The following is a 24,877-nucleotide window of genomic DNA, read 5'->3' as shown; positions in this document are numbered from 1 at the left end:
GCATATTTTTCAGAGCGAACGCTGCCTCTGCTTTGGTTTTTTATCAAACACATACTTTTCTTTATAAGATTAGCTGACATAGACGGACGAGGAGCTTCTCTTAGAAGTCTACAGGTTTCAACTAATTTCGTTTTTGTTGCAAATACGAGAATGATATAGTACGGGCTACGGAAAATATTACCCATCATGCAGAGAGTGGCGGTGTCTACATTTACGAGTATATTGGTGCTCTTGATTACAAACATTGAGTGTCCTGGTAGCTGAGTGGTTAGCTTGACGGAATGTCACACCTAACGGCCCAGGTTCGATTCCTGGCTGAGTCGGAGATTTTCTCCGCTCAGGGACTGGGTGTTGTACTTGTCATCATCATTTCATCCCCATCGGCACGCAAGTCGCCGAAGTGGCGTCAACTCGAAAGACTTGCACCAGGCGAACAGTCTACCCGATGGGAGGCCCTAGCCACACGGCATTTCCATTTATTGTGTGTAACGTATCGTGTATAAGGTAAATGGTAAAAAATTGTGATGATCGCTTTTCAACAGTGTGTTAAAAGATCCATTTAGAAATGAGATAAGGAATAAAGATATGATTAGGAAGAGGGACAAATGGCACTATGGATTACGACGACGAATAGGAAGCAAAAGGTGTCAGTTTTTCAGCGCCCCAAAACTCTGAAATGTATCTGATATAAAATAGCCTTGATTTTTTTGGGTAGTCTTATCATGGAATATCCTTTTATGAACAGGAACAGCTCCAAAACAGACACCTCTCACTTTGGAATATTCAGTCTTAAAACTGTTTCTCTTGTTAGACTATGGATGTAAGTGATCCGTCCGCAGAAGTTAGTAACTGCAGTAAATAAAATTCTCCGCAGCCACAATATCTTTCATTAAAAACTACCGGTTTTCGACGATTAATCCACCATCTTCAGGCATCATAATTGTGAGTCATTGTTGTTCAAATTATTACTCGCCAGATCGTGGATAATTATAGCTACATGGCATGGCATCGGCTACGAAACTGTAATTACACGGGCTGTGGCAGTAGGAAGAGCATTGTCAAGCTGTACGCCAGTCGTGTGGGGCAATATGCATCATGACCTTCCAAAAGAACGTCTCTTTTGGCTGAGGACGGATGCAGTTACCCTTAGAAAGGCCGAGTAGCACACCCGGTGTGCTGTCCGATAATACTCTTCCTGCTGTCAGGGCTCATACAAAATGAAGACACGGGAAAAATCACGGGATGCAATGCGTCACTTGAAGATGCGCCATTGATGACGCCCCGACACGTGCGTCGTATGGCGGGGGTGTAGACACGACGTGTGAACAGTCTGTCACTGGCAGGTGGGTAGCGGGCATGGCAGCAGATCGCGGGTTAGCCGAGTTTGCACTTTGGATGATAAGCCATGGCAAGACGTAACAGTTACAACACATTGTAGATTACGCACGAAATCGCGTCTCGGAATTCATCAATGTCTGGGTTAGATCTTCAACACAGCAAAGACCATGTGCGTCTAAAGCGCAGCATAGGACAACCACAGGTTTCTCACGAACGGATGTCGCGTCGCTACCACAGAGCCATACGGGGCGACAGACGCTCCAGTCTCGGTCATATGGTCGCCGATTAGAATGTGTAGCTCCAGGACACCATTTTTTGTCAGGACTGTACGGAGACAAGAGCAGCGCATAGGCTTCAGCTACTGACGACCGACATCACATCCTGTGCCTTCCCGCCACTTTTGGCGACTCACTGTATTTGGAGGCCATCAACGGAAGTGTACAACTTCTCCTTCCGGCCTACCTGCTGCCCCTATCTCCACCGCAACCACTAAAGCAGCTCAGCCCGCCGCAACGGAGACGAAAAAGTACATACGTACTGAACCACAGTGGCCAACTTGAGTTTCTGCAAGCCTGGAAAGCTTCGTGGGACCCGTTCAGCCTGTTGCATTTGACAACAGGTTGCGGTATCAGTCCAACGTAACAAGCCACCTACATGTTTCCTTAGGTAGTTTCATTGCAGCCCAGTTATCATAGCGGTGGGAACAGCAAAATGAACAAACCAAACATAAAGGAGACTGAGGAGAAATTAAGAATTGGGGACTGTATAGCATTCACAAAACAGAGCCCAAGTCCAGCAGGGGAAAAGTCTTCATGTGTTTAGGAGGCAGCTTCTAATACATCGGAAGGTGTCTCGCAATGCAAAACACTCATTCGGGAACCTCGAGTATGTTACGACATATTTGAAACTTTCACCAGCAATTTCCTCACTCTACAAATATTTTGATAGAAGACAAAGACTTAGTGGCTGACAAGGGTGTGAATATGTGTGCTAGGCACTTGCGGCTTTTTAGCAGCATATAGCGTTTCTAAATTTAGAGCAAACATTGATTGAATAAAGAAACAAAAACATGGCTCAGTCGACTTTAAACACCACATACAAATCCTGTAAAAAGTAAATAAAATTGGTATAACGGGGGTCATATTTGGCTGAAATACACTAAAGTTACAGACAGTAGATTTCCAAAACCTTACTTTCGTTGGCGTTGCAGTTTAACAGACATCTTCACATTCGTAGGTGCAAGGAATCTCGACTTTCAGAGATGGTTCTGCTTACTAGAGAAAATATGTACTAGAGGCAACCTGATCATGGTTCGAACTGAGAATAGCCAGGATTAGTTGAAAGAAAACTGTTCCTATCGAAAAAAGTAAATGATCCCAAAATACGCCGAAAAGGAAAAAAAGGACAAACATAATTAACCTCTTTATGACGTACAATGACTCAAAATAATATATATTACATTGAGCCATGTCTTGTGATCTTCTTCTTCTTCTTCTGCTTCTTCTTCTTCTTCTTCTTCTTCTTCTTCTTCTTCTTCTTCTCACGGCACTACAACCCTGTGTGGGTTTCAGCCTCATCAACAAGATTCCTCCATTCTGCCCTCTCCAGCGCGGTTCTCCGCATCCTCGGACTTTGAGAGATTTTGTATCTTCTTCCACATCATCTACCCACCGTTTTCTTTGCCTTCCTCTCTGTCTTCTTCCTGTTGAGCTCCATTCAAAAATCTTGTTAGTTGTTCTTCCAGTGTCCATCGAGAGAACATGTCCAAGCCAGGCTATTCTTCTACTTTTTATAATTGTTACTATGTTAGCTCCTTGAATGAGGCGGTCCAGCTCAGCATTCGTCCTAGATCTCCAGAAACCCTTGTCAACCTGAACTGCCCCATAGATCTTGCACAGCAGTCTACGTTCACATATCCTGAGCTGGTGCTCATCATCACTCGTTAGCGTCCATGTTTCGCATCCGTAGTTTACAACTGGCCTGATCATGATCTTATATAGTTGCAGGTTCAGCTGTCTATTTAATAATCTAGAGGCCAACAATTTCTTAAACGTATGGAAGCACCTATTACCACTTTGGATGCGCAGTTTTGTTTCAATTGACATGGAATTTGTGCTGTTGATATTAGAGCCCAAAAAGACAAAGTTCTGCTCATGTTGAAAATTGAAACCACCTGCTGAAAGTCTATCCAAGTTATTATTATCCTTTTCGGTGAAATTCATGTACTTAGTTTCATTTTTAGGAAGGCCTCTAGGTTCTGTGGCTTCTTTCGGCTCGCATTTGTCCTCTCTAATGATACCCTTCTTCTAGTAATAATTGCTACATCATCAGCATATGCGGGTATCTGAGTCGAATTTGATCCTACGTAGCCAGAAATCTGAAGCTTCCGCATGGTTGCTACAAGAGTCAGATTGAAAAGCAGTGTAGAGAGTGCGTCCTCTTGTCTGACTCCTTTACTAATGCTAAACTACTTGCTCAGTTCTCCATCCACTCGCACTACAGCCTTGGAAACAGCCAGTGCTGCTTGAATAAGTGAGACATACTTCGATGGTGTACCAAGCAGCTGCAAATCATTTAGCATTTGTGCTCTACTGAGACTATCAAAGGCATGCTTGAAGTCTACATACAAGCTATGAAGCTCAACGTTATACTCATCTGCCTTTTCAGTATTTGCTTCAGCACAAATATCTGGACTGTTGTTGACTTATTAGGCCGAAATCCATACTGATACTCCCCAGAATCTCTTCTGCATATGGTGCCAACCTGTTGCAGATAATACCATAGAAGATCTTATAGGTTACAGTCAGTTGGGTAAGTTGTTGCTAATTTGACAGCAGGTCTTGTCTCCTTTCTTGTGCCTTGGTTGAATTACACCTAAGGTCCATTCTTCTGGGATTCTTTCCTGATTGCATATCTACTTGATAAGTTTGTGGATCCGCTTATGAAGACCAGTTCCTCCATTTTTAGCACTTCTGCAGTTTTTTCATCAGTTCCTGGTGCTTTGCAATTTTTTTAGGCAATACACTATCTTCCGTACTTCCTCTAACGTTGGTTCCTCTACTTCTGGTTCTGCGGTATAATAATAGAATGGCTGCTCATTCCTGATAGGATTGCCCTCCAAAATTCCCTTGAAGTATTCTCTCCATCTATCCAGAACATCTTGTTCATCTGTCAGCAAATATCCTTCTTTGTCCTACAAGCTGTTATTTTCGGCGTATACTGTTGAGTTCCTTCTTTAATTTTCTTGTAGAATTTTCTATATTCATTCCTTTGGTAGTGCTCTTCCATCTCCTCTGTCTTTCTCATCATGGCTTCTTTTTTTTTCCTCCTACATACCCCTGCTGCCTCTATTCTCTTTTCGCTGTATAGTGCCTGATCTGATCTAGTGTTCCGCTGCAAGCATTTCAGCCTTGCCGGCCGGAGTGGCCGAGCGATTCTAGGCGTTACAGTCTGGAACCGCGTGACTGCTACGGTCGCAGGTTCGAATCCTGCCTCGGGCATGGATGTGTGTGATATCCTTAAGTTAGTTAAGTTTAAGTAGTTCTAAGTTCTAGGGGACTGATGACCTCAGAAGTTAAGTCCCATAGTGCTCAGAGCCATTTGAACCATTTGAACCATTTCAGCCTTGCTTCGTTTTTCTGTCCCACTGCCTGCCTACATTCATCATCATACGAGTCTTCATTCCTAAGTCTCCTTGTTTCCCCCAGTATTTCATGTGCTGTTGTCCTAATGGCATCTTTAATAAAGTTCCATTCTTTGTCTCCACCATCTTTTGTTTATAACTCCTGTCTCAATTTCTTCTGGTACTCCTGAACAGCAGCCCTATCTTTCAGTTGTTCTATATTCCATTTCTTTATTCAGTAACTACTTCCTTTGGCAGCCATGCCAAGTTTCTGTCTCATTATGGCATATGGTCTAATTGGTTTGCTTCATTTGTTCCTGGTATTTTCCATGTCCCTTCGTAGATATTTTTACTTGGAAAACAGGCACTTACTGCCTTTAACTTGTTTGCAGAAACAAACTGGGCAACACTCATACCATTATTATTAGTTTCATCCGAATTTCCTTAGCAAACACACTTCTGAATGCCTCTTCCTTTCCCAAAAAAAATGGCTCTGAGCACTATGCGACTTAATTTCTGAGGTCATCAGTCGCCTAGAACTTAAAACTAATTAAACCTAACTAACCTAAGGACATCACACACATCCATGCCCGAGGCAGGATTCGAACCTGCGACCAGAGCGGTCGCTCGGTTCCAGATTTTAGCGCCTAGAACCGCACGGCCACTCCGACCAGCTGTTCCTTTCCCAGTTTTGCATTATAGACGCTAAGAACTATTTTGGAATCATATCTGGGTTTTCTGTCACAAACCTCCTGTAGTTGATCACGGAAGACGTCTACAGTATCTTCATCTGATTCTTCCGTAGGTGCACATACACTCACGAAGGTCACATTGTGGAATTTGCCTTTCATACGAAGAGTGCATATTGTTTCATTATGTGGTGTGAAAGCAATAACAGATCTACGCATATCTTTGGAGACTGTAAACCCAATTCCATACTCCGCTTGTCTTTCGTCTTTTCATAAATAGTACAGGAAGAATTTCGGCTTATAAATCCTTCCATGTGATTTCATGCAGTGCAACAACTTCCATTCCATACCTTAGCACTTCTTCTGCAAAGACTATTCATTGCATATTTTAACTAAAGTTCAGTCTTGATTACAACACTTTTGTCTCAATAACATAGGTGACCGGTTTCAGTTATATTTATATAACCCTCTTCAGACCTGTGAATTAATTTTAGAAAATACTAGAGATCAATTATAAAATAAAATGAAAAGTGTCTAATGATGACAAAATTTTAATAAGATAAAATAAAACTTATTATACCCATGGCTTCCTTGGATGATGGTAGGCGGAGATCTCCTCAGCTGCTACGAAGTCAGCTGATGGTTATGAGTGCTGAGCATGGGGTTAAATATGCAGAGGCTTCGCCTAATTCCTCTCACACTACTTCACAACTGCCAATCAGCGTTCATAATATGACGCTATCCTCGTAGTATAAAAGTACTAAATACACTAATAACATAAAATTGATTCATTTAAAATATCTGATTAACAGATAATTAGTATGGACCTAAAACATAAATATTTTAGATAAAAGCCGTAAACTACGATGTGTAGTAGTTGTGCCCTCGATGGGCAACCTTAATACTATTACAGTGTCAGTTATATCAAGGATGTAAAAGTCCTTGGAGTTGTGGTATATATCGATTATACCGAGTCGCCTACATCACAATTGCATCTTTGATGGATGTTGCAGAATCGTCTTACTTTAACTGTAGTTTTCATAGTGACATTCTTTATAGCAGTAGGGTAGCAGCCAAGAGTACATTCCGTATTAAGTATGTCTGAATAACTGATGAGACCGCTGATTAAATATTTAGAACTCATCGATGTAATAGTTTTAATAATAATCAATCTCAATTTAATAAAAATTTTATATATTGTATAGCATAGTTTTCATACATAGCTTTTGCCATCTTCATTATAAAATTTCGTCAAAAAGGTCGTAAAAATATTTTTGGCGAAAATCAAATTGTTCATTGAGCAGCATTGATGATTTGGTTTTCAAATGAGCATATATCTCCATTTCTTCTAAGATATTCATATGCTGTTTGTGCGTGACGCCAGAGTTGTTGTCCAATGTTGTCCCGTACGTGCTTTATTGGAGGCAGTTTTGGTGATCAAGCATGGCTAGACAACATGTCGACACTCTGTACAGCATGTTGGGTTACAACAGCAGTAAGTGGACACGTGTTATCCTGTTTGACAACACCACCTGGAATGCTGTTCGCGAATGGAAACACAAGAGATCGAATCACCACATTCACGTACAAATTTACATTCAGGGTGCGTAGGATATCCCAGACCATAACTGCAGGTGTAGCTCCAATGTGTTAAGCACACAGACAGATTGGTTGCAGGTCCTCAACTGACCTCTTTCTGACCAACACACATCCATCACTGGCACAAAGACAGAACCAAATTTGATCAGAAAACACAACAGATCTCAAACCTGCCTTCCAATGAGGTCCCGTTTAATACCAATGAAGTCGCAGATGGCGGTGGTTTGGGGTCTGTGGAATGCACGCTACGGGGCGTCTGGCTCGGAGCTGTCCTTGAAGTACCCGATTTGCAGCAGTTCGTTGCGTCACTGTGGTGCCAAATGCTGCTCAAACTGCACATGCAGATGCTGTACGATGCGCCAGAGCCATACGCCAGACGCAGTGGCCTTCCCTCGCCGCAGTGCCACGTGGCCGTCTGCAGCCCGGTCTTCCTGCGACTTACAGTCACGTGACCGCCACTGCCAGCAATCATGTACAGCGACTACGTTCATTCCTGCCAAGTCTTTCTGCAATATCGTAGAAGGAACCTCCAGCTTCTCGTAGCCCTAGTACACGACCTCGTTCAAACTCAGTGAGCTGTTGATAATGGCGTCTTTGTCACCTTAAAGGCATTCTTGACTAGCATCAACTCACCACGTCTAATTTCGAAGGTACTTAATGCTCAAGACCGTTAAAGCGTGTATTTAAAGCGAACCTGATTTTCCTCCTCATAGTGGCGTTACTAGTGCCATATGCGACTCCCGCAAAACTCGAGTAGACATCATCTTTCAGATGCAGAAACTCGTCTACTAACGTTCGTTTATGTCCCACAACTCCTTCTTGGTGTTGCAATTTGCTTCCCTTCAGTGTATTTTTCTGCGGTTTGCATATTCCACAAACACTGCAGTCTACATTGACGACAGACGCAGAATGACACTTTTACTCTCATAGTGCCAACTAGTCTCCTGAAGACGCTACCACGCTGTTGACGAGCAATGCTTTCGCAGAAGAAGAAGACCTGACTACGGTCCCGACGACGCTGCAGACGGAGGCGGAAGAGGTAGTATTCCAGCCGCTGCCCGGCGGCGCCTTCGAGTTGGACCTGGACTCGTGGCAGACGTCGCTAGAGAACACGGTGGACGCGGAGCGCGAGGCCTGCCTCAACATCGAGTGCGACTTCGACGCGACGTGTCGGCTGGGGCCCGACGAGTACCCGCACTGCACCTGCCAGTTCGACTGCGGCCCCGAGCCGGAGGCGGGAGCGGCCGGCAGCGGGGGCGGGCCCGTGTGCGCCTCCGATATGCGCACCTACCCGTCAGAGTGCGCCATGCGCATGGAGGCATGTCAGAGCCAGAAGGAGCTGCGCCTCCGGCCCATGGAGCTCTGCCAGGGTAAGACCCAGCCCTCTCTACCATAAAACGTACACGTCTTCGTCTGGGTTCGTATCACGTACAGTCGCGTGATAGATTAGTACATTAACAGAAATTGTTAGACCATGAGAACCTGGACCCAGCACTATCAAAATGTACTGTTTTCAAGTTTGTGCGATACGTTGATCAAATTTCATCCTTGAGAAAGCTTATTTTCAGCACAGATTAAAGACCTTTCTACACATAAAGATTAGTGTGACTACATGATGACGACTGAATGTGTCTAAAGTTACTGGAAATTTCAGGTGTAAATCGCTTATTAGCATCTTTCGGACTTGGACAAGGGCGAATCATTGCATGACGAACACCGGGCCATCATACCGACAAAGGCAGTAGTGGAAATGACTGCATAACGAGGGCCGACCAGATGGACTCACGACAACAGTGTGGCAAGATGACTTGGCACGAATCTTTCCAAAAATACTGCACCACGAGAAGACCGTAGGATTGTTTGACTCTCTCTCTAACCAACAGAGGGATGACGACAGCTCATATTCGGGCAGAGATTACACTCTTTATATCGAGACCTATCTCCGGGGAAAAAAATTAGTGGAAGTGGGCTGAGGTCTAGAGTTGCGATGCGTCGTTTACCGCTGATATCATACCACGGACAACAGACTTGCAGGGTGCAGAGCTAGAGTCAACAGGCACATTGAGTGGTGTTCAGTGATGGCTCTTGCTTCTGTTTGTTGCGGTCAGATCGACGTGTCTGTAGACAACCTGCTGAAAGGCCACAGAAAGCAGCGACTCTCGAGATCTGTACTTCTCCAATTCCTGGAATCGTAGTGTGAGACCTATTGGGTATCATAACAGACAACGGTGTCTCCTCAACGACTGTTCAGTGAGCGTTGCTGAGTATGGGCCTCTGCAACAGGTGCCTGGTCCAAGCACCAACGCTGGCTGCTGTTCGTCAGCGACGAATGCTGAAATTTGCGCAGGAATACCGCAACTGGACGTCCACTGAGTGGCGTCAGCTAGTCTTTTCAGTTGAATCACGTTTTGTGCTACATTGGACAGACGACTGTTGGCGTGTACGACTTGAAATGTATGGAAGAAAACACCCTGCAACAGCCGTCGGCGAGGACCGGGCTGGAGGAAGGAGGGTCATGGTCTGGGGAATGTTTTACTGGCATCCCCTCGGTGATCTCCCTATTCAGGAAGGCGCAATGTATCAACACAAGTATGCATGTCCATGTCCACTCCTACATGCAGTTTGGTTTTCGTTAGTATGCTACAGAAGAATGCTGAAGATTAGATGGGTAGATCACATAACTAATGAGGAGGCATTGAATAGAATTGGAGAGAAGAGGGGATATGGTACAATTTGACTAGAAGAAGGGGTCGGTTGGTAGGACATGTTCTGAGGCATCAAGCGATCACCAATTTAGTATTGAAGGGCAGCGTGGAGGGTAAAAATCGTAGATGGTTCAAATGGCTCTGAGCACTATGGGACTTAACACCTGTGGTCATCAGTCCCCTAGAACTTAGAACTACTTAAACCTAACCAACCTAAGGACATCACACACATCCATGCCCGAGGAAGGATTCGAACCTGCGACCGTAGCGGTCTCGCGGTTCCAAACTGACGCACCTAGAACCGCTCGGCCACACTGGCCGGCTAAAAAAAAAACCGTAGAGGGAGACCAAGAGATGAATACACTAAACAGAAGAAGGATGTAGGTTGCAGTAGGTACTGGGAGATGAAGAAGCTTGCACAGGATAGAGTAGCATGAAGAGCTGCATCAAACCAGTCTGTGGACTGAAGGCCACAACAACAACATGGTGGCATCAATCAGCAGGACAGTGGAACGTGTCACACAGCTCGCAGAGAACGTGTGTGGTTCGAAGAGCACTAGGACGGGTTTACCGTACTCTCCTGGCCACCAAACTCTCCGGATAGAAACCCAATCGAGAGTCTGTGGGACTACCTCAGACAGGTTGTTCACCCGTGGATCCTCAACAGAGAAACTAGCTCAGCTGGCCACGGCACTAGAGTCAACATGGCTCCACATGCTTGTCCGTACCTTCCAGAACCTAACGGACTCCCTTCCGTCACGTCTCGCAGCGGTCCATGCTGCAAATGGTGCTTATTCAGGATTTTGGTAGGTAGTCACATTAATATGAGTGGACAGTGTAAATCAGGTGATGTTAAGGAAATTATACTAGTAAATGAGACATTAACAGTAATAGACGAGTTGTGGTCTATTAGCAGCAATATAACTAACGATGGCCGAAATACAGAGGATATAAAACGCAGACTGGCAATAGAAAGAAAACAACCTCTGAAAAAAGGAATTTTTTAACGTCTAATATAAATTTAAATTTCAGGAAGTATTTTGTGAAGATATTTGTATGGAGTGTAGTTTTGTACGCAAGTAATATGTGGACGATACGAAGTTTAGACAGGAAGACAATAGAAGCGTTTGAAATGTGATGCTACATAAGAATGGTGAAGATTAGATGAGTAGACCGAATAACTAATAGAGAGGTAGAAGTAAAGTCTGTGGCGCAATTCTGTTATCGGGCTATTGGCCTTAGGCAGAGATCAGCCGTTCTTTATCGCTGCACTAGAAGGGGGAGGGTGGCAAGCCCATCACCCCAGGTGCGTTTTTTCCCGGGAAACATCCCCGTTACTAACTTGATAGCATGCTGAGTGTACCAATGGCAGTTCTGAAGCAACTGGAACGAAGAAAGAATCTCCGCCCCTATTCGGGATTTAAGAAGAACCTCCTGGACTGAAGTCTAGTGGTCTACCAACTAGACCACCACCGCCACAATGAAGAGGAACTGAATTTAATTGGAGAAAAAAAGAAATTTGTGGCATAACTTGACTAAAGGGAAGGATCACCTAACAGGACACTTCTCGTGGCTTCCAACAATCGTCAGTTTGCTAATGGAGTGAAGTGTGTGTGTGTGTGTGTGTGTGTGTGTGTGTGTGTGTGTGTGTGGAAGGTAGGCTGGGCGCAGGGGTATGAGTAAACTTATAGCGGTAGACCAAGCCTTCACTGAAGTAAGCAGCAGCTGCAGATAGTAGCACTCAGGTGGAGATGAAGAGGATCGCGCAATATCGACTTCGTAGACAGCTGCTTCAAACGAGTCTTCGGACCGAAGACCGCAAAAGCAGAGTAAAAGGCCTTCCAAGCATCTGCAAGAGAGTTGGTAGTCAGCAGTTATGGCGCTCTTTCTCTGTGTTTTGTGAGTCAATTGGCAGTGTTCTCTACCTGTTGCCATCCTTCGTGCTCTGTGACATGCTTTCAGCAGAATATAGGTGTTCTTGGATAGTGTGGTTGCTCACATGTTATTCTCCAGCGTTGCATTGGCAAGCGATGGCGCTGTGGCCCGTACACCAGCTACGACCCTAGGAGCTATCTGACGACAGTCCTTGTCAGCTACATGCTGTTGAGGACATCAGTACACTGTGGTACTTGCCATTTGAGCAGAATGGTAGTGTTAATCGTCAATATCGTGGCTGTAAAAAGCGCAGGGCAGTCTCTGTACGGCTTCGGAGAGAGACGCATACATACGACCACAATTAAATCTGTAAGATTCCATGTGTTGCCATCATATTGGCAACTGTCACCGTAGAAGCAGAAATAGGTTTCTTTTCTGGCGATGCAAGTACTATGATTAAGCCTGTTGTAGAAACTTCAGCACTGGACATTGTAAACTCAACAAACGAAAGTGTCAAAATGCTTATTTACTTTTCATCTTTTCGTTAACTAAAATCTTATGACATTATGACATTTTGTCGGCTAACTCTTCATTGAGGAAGAAAGCGCATGTTGTACAGAAGCGTATAACAGGAATAACAGGTTGTGCCGACTCAACAACCTCTTACAGACAGTTATTTAATCAGTTAAGCATACTGGCAGTAGCCTCACAATACAATTAGCCATTATTAATTTACTTTCAAAGATCAATCGCAATTTGAAAACAGTAGTAACACTCACGGACATATTATTATAAGGAGAAATGGCAGCCTATGAGGGTCACTCAGTTTGAGTGTGACACAAGAAGTGAAATACATAGCCATAAAATTTTTGCAACTTCCCCAATGATGCAAAGAATCTACACTCGTTTGCAAAACTAAAGGAGGAAAGTAACTTTCAAATGAAATGTCATAGCAGCTCGATGAAACATAGACCATACATAGAAAGAACAACTATTTTATAATACAGAGGGCAGCAATAAAACGAACAGAAATGACATTTTTATTCAAAGACAATAATTACACTGAAGCCACCGCGGTTCATACTGGTCCCCGAGACATTACAAAAGGCGGAATATGAATCTTAACAAGCTGTGTGTTTTCACGGACGGCAGTGCATGTTCTGCATCGGGCTCCCATGTCGCCCAGTGGGTCTGGTAAGGAGTTCCCGTCGCAGGGACCGTCAACAACTGTTAGAGGGTCGTTGGTGCATGCGAACGTGCTGCAGTACGTGTCCCCAACGCATCGCACACGTGATCGATGGATTTAAGTCGGGGGAAGGGACAGGCCAGCCCGTTCGCCGAATACCCTCTCGTTCCAAAGGTTCCCCCACCTGCGCAGGCCGCGCGGGATTAGCAGAGCGGTCTGAGGCGCTGCAGTCATGGACTGTGCGGCTGGTCCCGGCGGAGGTTCGAGTCCTCCCTCGGGCATGGGTGTGTGTGTTTGTCCTTAGGATAATTTAGGTTAAGTAGTGTGTAAGCTTAGGGACTGATAACCTTAGCAGCTAAGTCCCATAAGATTTCACACACATTTGAACACCACCTGCGCAGTTCTGTGCGGTCGCGCATTGTCATCCACATAAATATGAAATCAGGACCACAGCACAAGGGAAGGAGTACAGGATCACAGTATCCAAGTAACGTTCACCGGTGTGGGTTCCGTGTTCAAATATTTTGAATGTAATGGCCACCAAAGGAACCATGTTCGACAATGGTCAACGAATCATCAAATGCCGAGAGGTAGGAAACGCGTAACGCTCTCAGGAACATTGTCGAACATGATCGTTCTGGTGCCTAGGTGTCAAAGTGTGGCTTGAGCGCTCAGATCTCAGAATCTTTGAACACGGCACACTCATCGTCAACGTGTGCGTCTCTTCGCGGGTACATTCGGCCCTGATTTCATGTTTATGGCTGACATTGCATGACTGCACCAAATAGCGCATGTGGAGGACCTCTTGGAACGAGAGGATATTCGGGAAATGGACTGGCCTGCCCGATCCGGAGCTTAAATGGCGTCGAGCACATGTGGAAACCGTTGGAGAGACGTGCTGCAGCATGTGCACGTGTAGCAACGACCATCTACCGCGCTTGTGGAGGAATGGAACGCCCTACCACAAGAACTCCTTACCTATCTTGTGGCGATGATGGGAGCACCTTGCTGAGGATGCACTGCTGTCTATGGTAATAACGCACCCTGGTAACAACCATGGCCCGCCTTTTGTAATATCCAGCGGACCTGGGTGATTATTTTCTTTGAATAAAAGTGTCGTTTCTGTTCGTTTCATTGGATATTTCTTTCATTTACATTCTGTGGCCGGCCGCTGTGGCCGAGCGGTTCTAGGCGCTTCAGTCTGGAACCGCGCGACTGCTACGATAGAAGGTTCGAATCCTGCCTCGGGCATGGATGTGTGTGATGTTCTTAGGTTAGTTAGGTTTAAGTAGTTCTAAGTTCTAGGGGACTGATGACCTTAGGAATGGAACGCCCTACTACAAGAACTCCTTACCAGTCCCATAGTGCTCAGAGCCATTTGAACCATTTGATTTACCTTCTGTGCTATACTGCAGCAGTTTTTTCTATGCATTGTTCAAGTTTTATTGAGCTATATTACTTGACAGGGAAACATCACGGAGAAGTTACTTTCGTTCCATGTCTTACACACAAATGTAACAGATTATAGCCGCGCGGGATTAGCCGAGCGGTCTGAGGCGCTGCAGTCATGGACTGTGCGGCTGGTCCCGGTGGAGGTTTGAGTCCTCCCTTGGGCATGGGTGTGTGGGTTTGTCCTTAGGATAATTTAGGTTAAATAGTGTGTAAGCTTAGGGACTGATGACCTTAGCAGTTAAGTCCCATGAGATTTCACACACATTTGAACATTTTTGAACAGATTATAAGATTAACTTGAAACAGAAACTGAAGTCATGCCTCGTTGACAACTTCTTCTATTCCATACTAGACTTTTTGACTATGTTATAAGATAATGCATGGATGTCTTTACGGAAGATAGAGAGGGAGAGAGAGACAGAGACAGAGAGAGAGAGAGAGAGAGAGAGAGAGAGAGAGAGAAAGAGAGAAAGAGAAAGAGAGAGGGAGGGAGGGAGAAGAAGGGAGAAGAAGAGAGGGAGAAGAAGGGAGGGAGGGAGAAAATGAACATGGTTAAGTACATAATGAAGAGGTAATGGAACACCTTCTAAAATGTCCATTAGAAGATGGAAGTATATACCCGTGGTCTAGGGGTGTGCGGCTCTCGCAGCCGAGCGAAGCAGACGTGCGGTGTGTGCTCTCCGCTGTCAGAGAGAGCCCGCGCGCCTTGTTTACTTTTTTCGGCCGACACTAACGTGACGCCGTAGCGCTACAAGACCATGGCAAACCAATACAGAAGATCAACCTTGAAATTCACATTTCGGAACGACTTTACCCGACCAAAGGCGCTCGAAGTCGAACGCTTTTTAAAAGAGGAAGCCAAGATCCCGGCTGCCGACATTGTCGGCATTCACTTTCCGATCGTCAGTAGCACGGTCTATGTAAAGCTCATAAACGAAATTACATGCGACAAGGTACTTCGTGAGATGAAACAAGAACTCCGCTTCTGCCACGCAGATGGCAATGTTGGCAACGTCGAGGTCGGCCATGCCGCAATGGGACTGCGGACTATCCGCATATTCGAACTTCCATTTGAACTCCCGGCGGCAGAAGTTGTAGCGGCGCTCCGCCCCTACGGCACGGTACACGAACACGTGGCTGAAAAATGGACCCAGTTTAAGACGTATCCAGTACTCAATGGAGTACGCCAAGTGCGCATAGATCTCCAACGACACGTGCCATCCTATCTACAGATAGGAGGATGCCGGGCCATAGTTATTTATGACGGCCAGCCGAAGACGTGTTCCGGATGCGGCAAAGAAGGACACCTTCGTTCCGAGTGCCTCCAGCGTCGGATCACACAACTCCCACCGACGGACGTTGCGCCACCAGCGGCGAAGACTGTTCTACCCGTGACTTACGCGGCGGCGCTCACGACGTTCTCCACACAACAGACACGGCCGACCGCTTCAGCGGTACAAGAATCACTTTCCACGGACAAAAACCTGGATGATCCGCCGACCTGGCCAGTGGTGGAAAATAGTACTACGACTCTGGAGCTACCGAACGCGACAGACATTGACGCCGGCAAGATGGCAATTGATTCCCTTATTGTACCGACCGAAGCGTTTGTTCCGGCGGAGCGTGAGTCAGTGCCGTCTTCTGACAATGAAGGCCATGTACGGAAACAGCGATCACCGAAACGCCGAAAGCGCCGTCGTCGGACCGTGTCGGAACATAGCGGTTCGCATTCGGCCGGGGAAGAACAACTAACCACTCAAGAAGCCAGCCGCGAAGCTGAGGCTGTTTCCACTGACTCCAACCTTGCAGAACAGACAGAAAAACATGCAGCTTTCGAACATCAGCCCATTGACAGAAACAGTGAGCAGCGGGAAGGTACCAGTGCAGGCAGCGAAGTCGCCCGGTCCCTTACTACCAAACATTCCGAGGCTATGGAACATGAACAGACATCCGCGCCCGCTTCGTGGGCCGAGGACGTCGAGACACAAGATCCCGACCCGCGGCCAGCTGAGGCGCCGCCGGATCATGCAGCATAAGCAGCACAAGGAGGACCGCGTTTGGCGGGGGGTGACATCACTTCCGATGTTCGCTTCTCTCCAACTTCAACATGGATAACCTCGCCCAAACAACGCGTTGCCAGGCTTACCGCCTGGCGACAATGAATATCAACATGATCAGTTCTCCTGTCAAGATCCAACTTTTGATAGAAACCATACGAGCCATGGGAGTTGACTTTGCTTTCCTACAAGAAGTGAAAACGACTGCACTCCCGCACTTTTACGGTTACGCCACACATGTGACGCCCGGAAGCCCTGCAGACACCGGAGTGGCAATATTAGTGCGTGAAGGTATTGAAGTTACCGACGTCACGTTTCTTCCCTCCGCGAGAGGAATAGCATTTACGGCACTCAACACCCGATTCATTAATGTTTACGCGCCGTCGGGTACCACAAGACGTCACGACCGCGCCAGATTCTACTCCACAGATGTCGCTCCCCTTTTCCTTGGACGATACGAGCACAGCGTCTTCGCCGGCGATTTTAATTGCGTACTTCACCCCAAGGACCAAATCCCACATTACATGCCTTGTCCGGAACTGGGTGCGATGATCCAAGAACTTCACTTGTGCGACACGTGGGAAAAAGTCCACGGTAACCGCTCTGGCCACACTCATCTTGCCAGTCATTCGGCCAGCCGACTTGACCGCATATATGTGTCACAAGATCTCACACACGGTGTGGTGGACGCCGAATTATGGCCTCAAGCCTATTCCGATCACAGTGCCTATATCTGCACTATACACCTACGCCCCCAACAAGTCTGGCGCAGCAATGGCTTTTGGAAGCTCAACATAACTCATCTCCAGGATCTGGACTGCCGTCGGCAAGTTGCAGCAACGTGGACTGACTGTGAACGCCGCCACCCACGATACACCTCGACCCTGGAGTGGTGGCTCCTCTGTGCCAAACCAGCAATCCGTAGGACACTTATGCGTTATGGCAAGGACGTGACTGCGTGGCATCGACAGACCCTCGATTTTTACTACGCGGCACTCAGGGACCTCGACGCCTTACCCCCTTCCCCGGAGAGACAACATGACCAAAGCAGAATCAAGGCTCACATACTATCATTGACGAAGCGTCGACTAGAAGGTGCAGTAGTCCGCTCGCGACGGCACGACCGAACGGTTGCAGAGGAACCCACTATGCACCACGTTGTGGCGGATAAGCGTCGACAACGTCAACATTTAATCACACAACTCAGGACACACGACGGTCGCTTATGTACGACCCAAGCAACCATAGTAAAGGCGGTGGAGGATCATTTTCGTCATCTTTACAAGGAAAGAACCGTCATTGACGAGGCCACTACTGAAGTGTTACAGCAGATAACCCGTACTATCGACGAGGCTACCGTGAATGCACTAACAGAGGAAATCTCACTCGAAGAAGTCGAAGACGCCGTGGACAAAGGTGCGGCCAATAAATCTCCTGGACCTGATGGATTGCCCATCGAATTCTACCGGACTTTCCGTGACATCATGATGCCTCGCTGGGTTATAATGTTCCGCGAACTTATGTCTCCAGACTGTGTTGTGCCGCCAGCGTTTGTAGAAGGTCTCCTCATACCAGTACACAAGCCAGGTGGAGGGGTATCGATTAACGACTATCGGCCGCTTACAATGTTGAACGCCGATTACAAGATTTTCACCAGGATTATGGTGAGCCGTATTAAGACGACTTTGCCGATGATCCTCGCTCCAGAACAGACGTCGCAGGGGGGAGAAGCCAATATACACATGGACACCGGTGACTGCAGGGACTTAATAGCGATCGCTTCCGCGTGCCGTCTGAGAGCGGCGATCGTCTCCGTCGATTTCCACCGCGCCTTTGATAGAGTGCACCACAACTTCCTCCTACGAGTGATGGACTGTATGGGATTCCCCCCGGGCCTCATCGACACCCTACGGCGTCTTTGGACCGCAGCCATCTCACACGTTCAGGTCAATGGAAGGACGGCAGGACCAGTACCCATTAAGAGGTCTCTACGACAGGGTTGTCCCCTTTCTACCTACCTTTATGCAATCGCACTCGAGCCACTCCTTGGGGGCCTTAACCACCGCCTATCTGGTATCACGCTGCGGGACGTCACCTTTCGCTATAGGACATACGCTGACGACCTGCTACTGCTGGTTCGTTCCAATGACGAAGTTCAAAGCGTACTAACCTGGATTGAGCGATACGGACAGGCCGCAGGCAGTCTTCTGAACATCAACAAGTCGGCGGCGTTGGACATTGGGCGTGGTCTCGGACCGGAAGCCCTCGCTCCCCTCCCACCAGTTTCTGATCTGCGATATTTGGGAATCACGTTCAAGAAAGATGTACGTAAAACAGCTGCAGCAAACTACCGACGGTTATTACAGATCATACGCGCAATGGTGCGACAGAACCTACTCCGGGACTTGAATCTGCTACAACGTGTTGAATACCTGAACCTCTACGTGGCATCAAAACTCAACCACGTGGCACAGGTCCTCCCACTACCGCTGCAGATAGGTCGCCGGCTTCAGGCGGCCTTCAGTTACTACGTTTCCGCAGGTCATATCTTTAAAGTACGATACGACACTCTTACCCTCCCAGTGCACAAAGGAGGGCTGGGATTGGTCAACGTCAGGGCGAGAGCAGCTGCTCTTTACATGAGCAACATGAGGAAACGATGGAAAAGTCAATATGCCTCTCTCACGGGTCGTTTACTGCAGGTTCTGATGCCAGCCTCTAACGTCCCGCCGGTGTCGGTTGCGCACGTCGCACCACAGCTCTCCCATGTGTCGACCTTCATTCTTGATTACAGCTATGTCAGCTTGAACCTCTCCGCCACACGTCCACCAAAGGCGAAAGATTTTTATACCAACCTTCTGCGGGCTGTTCACCATAACGTGGTGGAAAACAAGTACCCTACGGTTCACTGGCCAAGAGTGTGGAAAACGATACACCACCACTTTCTGTCATCCACGGTGCGTTCGAAGTGGTATCAGATCGCCAACAAAAAATATGCCACACGCCAGCGACTTCACACTATTGGACTGGCAGACTCCCCTTATTGCCCAGATTGTCACCTTTTGGATACCGATGAACATCGTTTTACTTGCGCATCATCGTCCGGAGTTTGGCGACTAACACAGAAGATATTGGCTTGTTACCTCCGGGTCACACCTGATATGATTGACCCGCAGACCCTACTCTGTCCCGATGAAACTTACTTTCCGGCTGCAAAATATCATGCGCTTACATGGTTCAAAGGACTTACCGTCGCCTACATCTTTAGCGACGGAGAGAAAGAGCAGCTTGATTACTGGTGGTTCCTACAAAATGCTCACAACGCCCTCGAACGCACACCGAAATACCGTACGCTCTTCGCAAATTATTTACGCAGCGTTTTCGTTAACCCCCCACTCAGCTGGGGAGTGCCAGGCTGTGGTTAATGTGCTGTGCCGCATCACACTAACGGCTCTGCCTTGCCAGCCATGACCAAAGGAAGAGACAAGCTGCTGCAAGGATACTGTTTTCCTAGAGGCACTAGCGAAGCAGAATGCCTCCGTTGCAGATGCCCTTCAAAGGCGCTATTGGAGATTTCAGATAACGATGCCAAGGCTCCAAGTGGAACCAGTTACATTATTGAAGAACCTTTTAGTTAGAATTACAACAGTGGTTTATATTTTATTTTTTTGATTACTCTTTTATGCCACCTTTGTTGTTGTAACACTTACTTGTAACACTAAGTTACTAGAATTCTCATTTGTACACGCTCCCTAAATGTAATCATATAAAAAAAAAGTGGCAACGGATAGCCCTAACCTTGATTCCCATACTTCCCCTGGTCTATAGGCAGCTCTCTGGGGTGGGTTTACTCAGGAGCTAGCGCCTGAAGTGGATCAAATTTTTTTGTTATAGGATGACAAGTGGCGGTGGCACTTAGGTTGTTTTATTTTTTTATTTATTTATTTTTTTAGTTCCATTTTCCTAAGGGGCTTCTTAAGGGAAGAAAGTGGTTCAACAAGGGGATAAAAAAAAATAAAAATAAAAAAAATAAAAAGAAATAAAAATAAAAAAAAAGGGGAATGAGAAAAAAAAAATGGTTAAGATGTTTGACTGCTATGCGGAAAGTTTTGAGTTCAAACCTTGTTCGGTTCTTAATATTTTGTTTATTTAAAAACAATGTCTGAGTGTATTACTTCATGAATTTCATTCGTTTGAATGTAATTTTTTGAAATTTCTAGTTCTTTGTCTTTTCATTATAATCATAATAGGTTTTCAAAAAAAAAAAAACAAAAAAAAAAGAAATAAAAAAATAAATAAAAAAAAACAAAAAAAGGGGTATAAAAAAAAAAGGGGTAGCGTCTCTGATTCATAATCAAAACGGCTTCGATCCCGGGTTCGATCCCAGCCACTGCCTAAATTTTGATAAATAATCAACATTATCGGCCGAAGACTTCCGGCATAAGAAGTCAGCCTCATTCTGCCAACGGCCTTGTCAAAGAGGGCGGAGGAGCGGATAGAGGTTCAGGGCACTCTCTTGTCCTAGGGATGGGAAATTGCCCCTAAAGGCGGAAGAATCAGCAATGATCAACGACATGAGGATGCAGAAGGCAATGGAAACCACTGCATTAAAGACACGTAACGTGTATCCACAGGACATGTGGCCTGTAATTGAAGAAGTGTCATGATGATCTCTCCATTGGCAAAAGATTCCGGAATAGTCCCCCATTCGGATCTCCGGGAGGGGACTGCCAAGGGGGAGGTTACCTTGAGAAAAAGATTGAGTAATCAACGAAAGGATAACGTTCTACGAGTCGGGGCGTGGAATGTCAGAAGCTTGAACGTGGTAGGGAAACTAGAAAATCTGAAAAGGGAAATGCAAAGGCTCAATCTAGATATAGTAGGGGTCAGTGAAGTGAAGTGGAAGGAAGACAAGGATTTCTGGTCAGATGAGTATCGGGTAATATCAACAGCTGCAGAAAATGGTATAACACGTGTAGGATTCGTTATGAATAGGAAGGTAGGGCTGAGGATGTGTTACTGTGAACAGTTCAGTGACCGCGTTGTTCTAATCAGAATCGACAGCAGACCAACATCGACAACGATCGTTCAGGTATACATGCCGACGTCGCAAGCTGAAGATGAACAGATGGAGAAAGTGTATGAGGATATTGAAAGGGTAATGCAGTATGTAAAGGGGGACGAAAATCTAGTAGTCATGGGCGACTGGAATGCAGTTGTAGGGGAAGGAGTAGAAGAAAAGGTTACAGGAGAATATGGGCTTGGGACAAGGAATGAAAGAGGAGAAAGACTAATTGAGTTCTGTAACAAGTTTCAGCTAGGAAAAGCGAATACCCTGTTCAAGAATCACAAGAGGAGGAGGTATACTTGGAAAAGGCCGGGAGATACGGGAAGATTTCAATTAGATTACATAATGGTCAGACAGAGATTCCGAAATCAGATACTGGATTGTAAGGCGTACCCAGGAGCAGATATAGACTCAGATCACAATATAGTAGTGATGAAGAGTAGGCTGAAGTTCAAGACATTAGTCAGGAAGAATCAATACGCAAAGAAGTGGGATACGGAAGTACTAAGGAATGACGAGATACGTTTGAAGTTCTCTAACGCTATAGATACAGCAATAAGGAATAGCGCAGTAGGCAGTGCAGTTGAAGAGGAATGGACATCTCTAAAAAGGGCCATCACAGAAGTTGGGAAGGAAAACATAGGTACAAAGAAGGTAGCTGCGAAGAAACCATGGGTAACAGAAGAAATACTTCAGTTGATTGATGAAAGGAGGAAGTACAAACATGTTCCGGGAAAATCAGGAATACAGAAATACAAGTCGCTGAGGAATGAAATAAATAGGAAGTGCAGGGAAGCTAAGACGAAATGGCTGCAGGAAAAATGTGAAGACATCGAAAAAGATATGATTGTCGGAAGGACAGACTCAGCATACAGGAAAGTCAAAACAACCTTTGGTGACATTAAAAGCAACGGTGGTAACATTAAGAGTGCAACGGGAATTCCACTGTTAAATGCAGAGGAGAGGGCAGATAGGTGGAAAGAATACATTGAAAGCCTCTATGAGGGTGACGATTTGTCTGATGTGATAGAAGAAGAAACAGGAGTCGATTTAGAAGAGATAGGGGATCCAGTATTAGAATCGGAATTTAAAAGAGCTTTGGAGGACTTACGGTCAAATAAGGCAGAAGGGATAGATAACATTCCATCAGAATTTCTAAAATCATTGGGAGAAGTGGCAACAAAACGACTATTCACGTTGGTGTGTAGAATATATGAGTCTGGCGACATACCATCGGACTTTCGGAAAAGCATCATCCACACAATTCCGAAGACGGCAAGAGCTGACAAGTGCGAGAATTATCGCACAATCAGCTTAACAGCTCATGCATCGAAGCTGCTTACAAGAATGTTGTACAGAAGAATGGAAAAGAAAATTGAGAATGCGCTAGGTGATGATCAGTTTGGCTTTAGGAAAAGCAAAGGGACGAGAGAGGCAATTCTGACGTTACGGCTAATAATGGAAGCAAGGCTAAAGAAAAATCAAGACACTTTCATAGGATTTGTCGACCTGGAAAAAGCGTTCGACAATATAAAATGGTGCTGCTGTTCGAGAGTCTGAAAAAAGTAGGGGTAAGCTATAGGGAGAGACAGGTCATATACAATATGTACAACAACCAAGAGGGAATAATAAGAGTGGACGATCAAGAAAGAAGTGCTCGTATTAAGAAGGGTGTAAGACAAGGCTGTAGCCTTTCGCCCCTACTCTTCAATCTGTACATCGAGGAAGCAATGATGGAAATAAAAGAAAGGTTCAGGAGTGGAATTAAAATACAAGGAGAAAGGATATCAATGATACGATTCGCTGATGACATTGCTATCCTGAGTGAAAGTGAAGAAGAATTAAATGATCTGCTGAACGGAATGAACAGTCTAATGAGTACACAGTATGGTTTGAGAGTAAATCGAAGAAAGACGAAGGTAATGAGAAGTAGTAGAAATGAGAACAGCGATAAACGTAACATCAGGATTGATGGTCACGAAGTCAATGAAGTTAAGGAATTCTGCTACCTAGGCAATGACGGACGGAGCAAGGAGGACATCAAAAGCAGACTCGCTATGGCAAAAAAGGCGTTTCTGGCCAAGAGAAGTCTACTAATATCAAATACCGGCCTTAATTTGAGGAAGAAATTTCTGAGGATATACGTCTGGAGTACAGCATTGTATGGTAGTGAAACATGGACTGTTGGAAAACCGGAACAGAATAGAATCGAAGCATTTGAGATGTGGTGCTATAGACGAATGTTGAAAATTAGGTGGACTGATAAGGTAAGGAATGAGGAGGTTCTATGCAGAATCGGAGAGGAAAGGAATATGTGGAAAACACTGATTAGGAGAAGGGACAGGATGATAGGACATCTGCTAAGACATGAGGGAATGACTTCTATGGTACTAGAGGGAGCTGTAGAGGGCAAAAACTGTAGAGGAAGACAGAGATTGGAATACGTCAAGCAAATAATTGAGGACGTAGGTTGCAAGTGCTACTCTGAGATGAAGAGGTTAGCACAGGAAAGGAATTCGTGGCGGGCCGCATCAAACCAGTCAGTAGACTGATGACCAAAAAAAAAAAGATGGAATGGAGTGTACTCAACAGGGTCTCCTGAATCATACCGGGACGGCTGCAGCTTACATCGAATTCTGGATGAGCGAAATATGGTATATCTTATATTTTTACTATTTATTTCTGTATTTGACTAGTATATTTTTATACAAACATACCTATCGTGCATTTTAAATTGTGTCCTTGGCTTTTTTCCAGTTGCTATATATTTTATATGGCCGGCCGGTGTGGCCGTGCGGTTCTACGCGCTTCAGTCCGGAACTGCGTGACCGCTACGGTCGCAGGTTCTAATCCTGCCTCGGGCATGGATGTGTGTGATGTCCTTGGGTTAGTTAGGTTTAAGTAGTTCTAAGTTCTAGGGGACTGATGACCACAGATGTTAAGTCCCATAGTGCTCAGAGCCATTTGAACCATATATATTTTATGATGTAGTCCATATGAATAAACAAAGTACGCAAGAAAACTGTAATTACACTACTCGAAAAAATAAAAGTAGTTTAAGATTAACGTAGAGGGTAATCATGTAAATGGTCACAATATTGCCATATTCTACACTGAGAAAGAGTCCTAGAATTGTACAACTGACTCATTCCTCATCACAGCGCGAAATCGTAGCTGCGATCCGTGGAACGTGTAAATACTGTCACTGAAATGTTTGTTCTCTTTGTGTAGTCTTAGCAGTTGTCGTTTAGTACATTGGTTATAGAGTATGAGTCACGTGGTAAGA

General features: G+C 45.6%; 1 pseudogene; it reads left to right on the top strand.

Moving 5' to 3' along the window:
• The window catches only part of LOC124775409, a 362,017-nt pseudogene that overhangs the window by 107,220 nt on the left and 229,920 nt on the right, over positions 1–24,877 (top strand).

The sequence above is a fragment of the Schistocerca piceifrons genome, chromosome 2 (assembly GCF_021461385.2).
Source record: "Schistocerca piceifrons isolate TAMUIC-IGC-003096 chromosome 2, iqSchPice1.1, whole genome shotgun sequence".
Classification (NCBI taxonomy): Eukaryota; Metazoa; Arthropoda; class Insecta; order Orthoptera; family Acrididae; genus Schistocerca; species Schistocerca piceifrons.
This window is presented reverse-complemented; position numbering and strand designations above follow the sequence as displayed.